This window comes from Vombatus ursinus, unplaced genomic scaffold (assembly GCF_900497805.2).
Source record: "Vombatus ursinus unplaced genomic scaffold, bare-nosed wombat genome assembly UNPS02002547.1, whole genome shotgun sequence".
Lineage (NCBI taxonomy): Eukaryota > Metazoa > Chordata > Mammalia > Diprotodontia > Vombatidae > Vombatus > Vombatus ursinus.
The window spans coordinates 43,975-52,249 of record NW_020942325.1 but is presented as its reverse complement, the minus strand read 5'-3'; the positions used below and the strand labels follow the sequence as shown (position 1 = coordinate 52,249).

General features: G+C 36.4%; 1 pseudogene; it reads right to left on the bottom strand.

Annotated features, from left to right (window-relative positions):
* Nucleotides 1-1,894: 1,894 nt before the first annotated feature.
* LOC114048798 lies at nucleotides 1,895-2,850 on the bottom strand (annotated as a pseudogene).
* Nucleotides 2,851-8,275: the final 5,425 nt, after the last annotated feature.

Below are 8,275 nucleotides of genomic sequence, written 5' to 3'. Positions count from 1 at the left end.
CAGTGGATCAGCAATCCATAGGCAAAGAGATGTTAAGTAACTTGTCCAAGATCACACAGCTAGGGATTTTCTGAGACTAGATTTAAACTCAGGTCTTCCTGATGTTAAGCCCTGTACTCTATCCATTGTACCACCTATTTTAAGTGTGTGTGTTTCTGTGTATGTGTCTGTGTGTGTAGATAGACATATAGATAGATGGATACATGGATGTATACCTGAATATGAAAAATTTATATAAAGACCCGTTTCTTACTTAAAAGTCCTATATAGGGATATATGTTCAACAAAACTTTAAACATGTATTTAAATATATGGACTTAGCTAGACATCTTCAAGTGTGGTCTTGAATATGTATTTACTTTCTTCCAAAGCGAACATAAAACTACAGACTCTGGGGTAACAAATTAATACCAAAAAAAATGTCTTTTCTGTACACAGAGACAACACAAAGAAATCATGTTACACTCTACTCTTATAAGAATCTTATTCTCTGAGCAGCTAGGTGGCACAATGGATAGAGCACCCGCCCTGAAGTCAGGAGGACCTGAGTTCATATCCGGCCTCAGACTAAACACTTGTCACTAACTAGCTGTGTGACCCTGGGCAAGTCGCTTAACACCAATTGCCTAAAAAAACAACAAAAAAAAACCCAAAAAAAACAACAACCTTACTCTTTAAATAGGATTCTATACATTAAATGTATCATAGATTTGTATGATCAGAACATATGACTGACTTATTTATTTGTGTATCATTTACCCTTTCATGCTCCCAACATAATAATCCCAAAGAACCTACATATCATTGTAGTGAAAGGACTGGTGGAAGTAGGAGGAATGGGTAAAAATGGCAGAGAGAGCAATGTTTGGCCTAATGGGAGAAAAGTTTCTGAATAATTAAAAACCTGCAAAAGTGGAATGGTTGCCTTTGCATGAAGTTCCTCTCCCTCACTGAAAATACTCCCATGAAATTTGGATGACCATGAATTGCGAATGTTTTATATGGGTGTCAAGTTCAGGTAAGATTAGACTAGAGAAATAGCCTTTGATGTCCCTCTCGATTCTGGATTTCTGTACTTATGTTCTAAACTTGAAGGTTAAATCAAGAGTCTAACACTTTTCTGAAAGAAAATTAGTTGAAAATAACGTATTTGAAGATCCTCTCATCAATTTATATCAACTGTTTACTCAACAACTGGTAACATGGAATAGTAGAAAACATTATCTGTCCTGAGAATAGATGAAACACTTGAATCAGAATGCCATCACTTACTGTAGTTCTTGAAAATGTTTATTATTATTAAATATAAAGTAGTGACAATAGTACCTTTCCTAACTATCTCTAACTATTATTGTGGTGATCAAATATTGGATAGCGAAACCGCTTCAAAAAACTGTAAAGCAAAATAGACATATAAAGACCTTTTGGTACTTCACTGTAAGTTGTGGCACCCCGAGTCAAATGCTTCATCTGTTTTCAACTCAGATCATATTTTCTATTATTCTATGCAGCTATGTGTTAAGAAAACAGTTGACATAAGTTGATCAGAGGAACTTCAAATACATTATTTTCAGATAAGTACACTTTTTTTTTCAGAAAACTAATGACCTTCTGATTTCAGGACCAGAATGACTGAACATACTTTTAAAAGCACATTGTTATGATTCTCTAGACAATCTGGGAGTCAACATTTTAAAATTGATGAGCTTGACATGGACATGGTAGCAAGGAATTTAAGTCAATATACACACATTGAAGGGATGTATCGATATGTATAAAATATATATATATAAACATAAATGTGTATAAACATGAAATATATACATACATGCGTACCTTTATCTATGTAAATGTGTGTTTATACATGTGTAAATATATGTGCACAGTCATATTATCATGGAAAAGACTTTGGTATTAATCCCTTTGAGAAGTATTCCCAGGCTATGAGTTTCATCAAATCAGTCTTCATGTCCTTGTTCTTCAGACTATAGATGATTGGGTTCATGGTTGAGGGCCCCACTGTATAGAACATGGGCAACAACAGATCTAGAAGTGAGTCAGATTCTTGGGGTGGTTTTAGATAAGCAATGACAGCTATGGTGGTAAAAGTCATGAGAACAATGAGGTGGGGCAGGCAAGTGGAGAAGACTTTTGACTTACCCTCTCTGGTTGGAATCTTCAGGACAGTTGAGAAGATGTGACTGTAAGACATTGTGATGTAAATAGAGCACAAAATCCCTATACCAATCCCAAAACCCACACTGACATCAAGTGCAAGGTGTGTTTCAGAGCAGGAAATCCTGAGTAAGGGAGGGACATCACAGAAGAACTGGTGGATCTCCTTGGAGCCACAGAAGGGCAAAGTGATTATACTAGCTGAGTACAGGGCCCCAAACAAACCTTCACTGAGCCAGGAAGCAGATGCCATCTTCACACAAGCCCCTCTAGTCATGATGAGTTCATAGTGTAGGGGCTGACAAATGGCCACATAGTGGTCATAGGACATCACTGTGAGGAGAAAAAGCTCTGATGCTGCAAATAACATCATTAAAAATAGCTGTGACACACCCCCCAAAAAGAAATGTAGCAGCTGTGACTTAGAGAGTTAGCAATTGATTTGGGGATTGTGTTGGAAATAAAGCACAGATCTAAAAAGGACAGGTTCTTTAGGAAGAAATACATAGGAGTATGGAGTTTCCCATCACTAGAGATGAGGGTGAAAATAAGTATATTATCTATTAGAGCCACTAGGTAGATCAGCAAGAAGAAGATTGCATGTAAGACCTGTAGTTCCCAGATGTTGGAAAAGCCCATGAGGAGGAATCCTGTTACCACAGAGAGATTGGCCATGTTCTAGAGGTAGAGTATTTTTCTCTACTGCCTGCATGGACAAAAGAAACAGATGCGAAATGATGAGAAGAACATCTCCAGTAACTTTGGTTCAGGCTGACTGTGTGAACTTGGGCAAATGACAGTTCTTTTTGCCTTAAATTTCCTATTTTTAAAAAGAAGTGATGGAGCTACTTCAAAGCATTTAAAACTGAAATTCATGGACCTAAAATATTTTTATAAATGTATTTTTCTGTATTTTTTCCATTTTAATCTTACATATTTTAATGCCTTTAAGAGAAATTATTTTCACAAATTTGTCCATGGTCTTTATCAGATAGCAAATGGATTCATGAAGCAAAAAAGGAGTAATGACCCCTTCAGTCAATGATTTTTAATGCTTCTCTACATCCCAGATTATCTAGGAATCTCTGAACAATATCCTTACCCTGAAAAAGTTGCTAACAATAGCTGTACCTCTCTACAAGGATGATTTTCATTATCATGAAATACTTTCATTATAAGACCTCTTTTTAGGTAGGCAATTCTAGTAGTGTTATTGCCAATTCATACACATGACTCTGGAGCTCAGAAAAATTGTGACTTTTCGTCATTATTGAAGGAGTTTCAAAACCAAGATATTAATCCAGGTTTCCTGCTTTTCAGGCTGTCTTGAAAGCTCCTCTAGGTTCCATTGCTGAGGCATACCTTAATATGCTGTTTATGAACAAATGATTGTCTTCTCATACTTTAACACTGAAAGTTATTTAGGTTATATAATAATTTTAAATGATGTCCACTGCCCTGACCTGATTCACTATCCAAGATATTTTGACACTATAATCATCCCACTAGACTAGACATGTCATCCAGATGAATGTGATGTCACAGATTAGACTTCCTCATGGCCTTTTCAATTTCAAGCTCTCTGGAGGCTACCGCCAACACAGAACGGTCATGTTGAAATCCAAGTCTATCCTCAAGTGGAAAAATAACTCCCAAAGCATTGTCTTCTGTGTTGGATCTCTTCTGGTTTGAAGAATATAGCATGTGGAAAAACTGCTCCCTCCACCCCCAAACACCACTTTAAATTTTGATTTACTTTGCCCTAGTTAAAACGCTCCTGGAACTCAAATAAATCCTTATATACTCATAAATTATTTTCCAATCTATACCTCTAACACCCATTATTTATGCCTCTAAGGCCATATATAAGTAGACATTTGCATTTGGGCATGAAGGAAGGGAATTAAAAAGGATGGATCACCCATAACATTTGACAGAACATTTATCAAGGGCTTGCTCTGTATAAGCCTCTATTCTAAACCTGCATAGTTTAAAAAATATGAATCATCTGTAGGCCTCAAGATGTTTCCAGTCTATCAGGGAAACATGTGATATATACAAATGACTGTAATTCAAAGTAGAATTGGATAAAATGCAAGGAAGGAGAACAAAGAGCTCAGAGAGATGTGAGACAGAGAGCTTATTTCTGACTGGCAAGATCGAGGGACAGCTTCATGCTCAATGTAATTGGTAGGGAAGTCTGTAGAATTTGGGTAGGATTTCAAAAGGCATAAATATTGAGGTTGCAAGGGGAGATATTGCATGTATGTTATGAGCACAAACACAGAAGCAGTGATGAGCAAGACAAGGAAGAGGGAATGTTTATTTTCTTCGTATAAAGATCTTTTGGAATTCAAATATTGATTTCAAGAGTATAATTTCAGTCAAAGTTCTTGTACTTTTACTAAAATGCCTATGTTTTCCTATGCATTATTCTTCTTAAGCCTATTCTTTATTTTTGTTGGGACCTCCAGTTTTGGTACCACCCATCAATTTGCTTGGCAATCCTGCTAAATCTGATTTTACTTTCTTCCTGTCCTAATTTTGTCTCTGTAATTAGCTACTTTAACTGGATATTCATCTCTCCTCTTGAATCACCTGTTTTTTTGTCTTATTGAATATTACAACTTTACAACTTGCTAAACCCTAACCTTCGGTTACTTTTGCCATCCACTTCTTATAATTTTACTCACGTACTGCTGGATAGGGCTACGCAAAGTCACAAAATTGTACTGACTGGATTCACTACCAATTAATGCCATATAATTGCAACTGGTATTCATTTCAGCCAGGCAGTTCTTTAGTTCCTTTCATGTTGATTTTTATATCCCATTCCTCTCCTTGGCTGCTTCTAAACTTATCTTTTTTCCATATATCTCCCATACTTTCCCTCCCAAACATTTGCACAAGTGAAGACTTCATATGATACTTCATTTAGAAAACAGAGACCATTATGGTCAAGAGTTATTTCCCCATTCTCTTCAACTCACAACTAATTGACATTCTACCCCATTCTCTCTTGCTTTACTCTAATCTCTGATGAAGATTTAAAGTAGCCCTGCTCCTGACAAGAGTAAAATCCTCTATGTATATAGCCTTGATTCCATCTCATTTTTAAGGTTTTTCCTTCAGCCTCTTCTCTACCTTTTAAAATTCAGTCTTTCTCCAACTGCTCATCCCTTTTTGGGGGCCTAAAATTTCCCTTATCCGTAAAGCACCTAAAAAGAATCTACTATATTAATATGCCCAGTAAAATTCTTAGAAAAATGCTACCCTTATTTTTATGTCCACTGTATCTTCTTTCATTCTTATAAACCCCATATAATCTGACTTATAACATCATGAGTCAACAGAAATTATCATTTGCAAGGTCGACAATAATTTATTAATGTTTATATCTGATAGATTTTTGTAAAAACTCATTCTTCTTGACTTCTGTGTAGTATCTGGCACTCTTGAGCACCCCCTCATCCTTTTATAATGTTTCCTCTCTGAATTTTTGTTACTCTGCTCTCTCTTGGTTGTCCTAATATCTGACAACTAATTATTAATTTCTCTTGCTGCAACATCACTGTCCCATCATGCCCACTAACTATGTTTATGCCAAGCTTCTGATTTAGGCTTTCTACTGTTCTTTCCTTTCATGTTCTCTTAGTGACTGTATTATTTTACATGTGGTTTTTTGTGCTCCCATTATGATGATGAGTCCCATTGCTGTATTTTATGCCCTAGTCTTTCTCCCTTAAGCTTTAGAATTGTGTCATGTAATGGAAATTCCAAAGTGGATGTCCTTTACCTATGTCCCACTCAGCACGTCCAAAACCCACCCATTATCTTCCCCATTTTCCACAGACCCCCTGGTTCTCAACTTTCTTACTTCTTAAAGAATACTGTCATCCTTGCAGTCACCAGATTCACAGCTTCACTGCTATGCTTTTCATGTCACTCTTACCTTTGTCCCCACATTTAATCAGTTTTCACATAATGTTCTTTCTATCACCACGTCTCCTTCATTTGTCCCTTTAACTTCATTTACTCAGCCACCACTCTAGTTCTGACCCTTGTTACTTACTATCTAGAATAGTACAGTATCTTATAATTGGTGTCCTTGTCCAAAGTCTCTCCCCTCTTTAATCCATCCATCAAATTTCTGCCAAACTGGCTTTCCTAAAACAGAAAATTGAGCATGTCACTCCCCTACTCATTAAACTTCAGAGGGGTCACTAATTCTCATAGAATCAAATAGAAACTCTCATTTTGATTTTTAAATGCTTTTTGAAAGAGGACCCAATCCTTATTTCCAGCCATAGTGCACATTAATCTTCTCTCCCTTAATCCAATCTGTTATTTAGCTAACATAACCTTCTTGCCTACCTTCATATTGTTGTTCAGTCATTTCAATCATATTTGATTCTTTATGACCCCAATTGGGGTTTTCTTGGCCAAAATATGGGAATCATTTATCATTTACATCTCCAGCTCATTTTACAGATGAAGAACAGAAGCAAATAGGGGTAAGTGACTTGCCCAGGGCCACAGAGATAGTTAGTGTCTGAGATTGTATTTGAACTCACAAAGATGATTCTTCCTGATTGCCAGCACAATGCTCCATCCACTGTGATACCTCACCTTCCTTCTTTCCTCATATACAGCATTCCATCTACCATCTCTGTGCTTTTGTCCTGCCTATTGAAAAGGCTGAAGTTAAGGACTGTTTTTCCATCTATCTTTGAGTCTCTAGCCCCTAGTACAGTGATTGACCTACTTTAGGACCTCAATAAATGGTTGCTGATTGATTTTTTTGTGGTTAGCCTTTCAGTGATCACTTAGTCTATAAGCCATAAGCGTCATTGGAACGATCATTGCACCCCCAGCTTATGGCATAAGATTGCCTCAACTTCTCTGTTTTTTGCTTTCCAAATTTCACCATTAAAGAGTCAGTTTTTTTCATATGCTTTTTTAAAATACTTAGTTAAGATCAGGTACTGGAAAGAATGTTTGCTTGAATATTATAGAGAAAGGATATGTGATTTTGCATCTGGTTACACCACAAAGAAATCTAGTCCCGAGTGCACAGAATGATATTTTGCATTGAGGGGAGACTAAATTGAATGTTCACTGGATAGCAAGGGAGCAACACGAGGGTCCTAAGTGCTAAAACTTAGTAAAGAATATAAAGATGTAGGAGCTTCCCTAAAACAATCTTTACATTCTCTTTAACTTTTGCACACTTGGCTTGATTTTCATACCCAAGAACCTGTTTAAAATTGCACATGCAAATTGTAACAACCTCTCTCTCTTTGCTAACATAGTTTTTAATTTTTCTGTACATTTCACATTGTTTTTGTCACAGTTTTTTCTAATCTTGAGCACAAAGTCACTGATGCATCTACATTTTGATAACAAAAAATGTGGAAATTAATACCTAGTATTCCTTTCATTTCTTCAATCCATTGCTTGAGATAAGACTATTTGTCAGGCACCTAAAGAGTTATGTAGAGATGAAGTAAGCTTTCAAAAGCGAAGGATATTTATATACCTGATGGTGATGGGTAGTTGACAAAAAACTTTTCATTTCTTTTCTTCTGATTTCTGGTCCTGGTAGGATCCCGCTATGTTCTCAGTCACAGTAAGTATACTGAGGTGGGAAGCACTGATGCCTTCCTAGCTATGCTTACCACTTTTCTACCATAGCATTTAAAGTGTTTTAGGGAATCATGTTTCTTGGTAGCTAGTTCTTTCTCTGAGGTTGATATACTTGCTACATTCTGAAATCATTTTATTTTCCTTCTAAGATTCAAGCTCTCTAAATTTGCTAGGATTTTCTGATGATAATAGAACTAAAGCTCTCCTGAGGATTTCTATAGTTATTTAGTGTTAAGGCCCCTATAGTCCCTGGGCTCAAATCAAAGCTTAGAAACTATAGCCAGCTTGTTAGCATGGCCATTGGGAAATGAGGGACACTTCAGGACTCTGTGACACCTAGATCCTATGACTTATCTTGCTAATATCATAAACATCCCAGTAAACTTGAGATAACATATAAAACTATTTTTAAATTCAGAAAAAGCTTCATATCCCACAAAGCAATATAAATCAA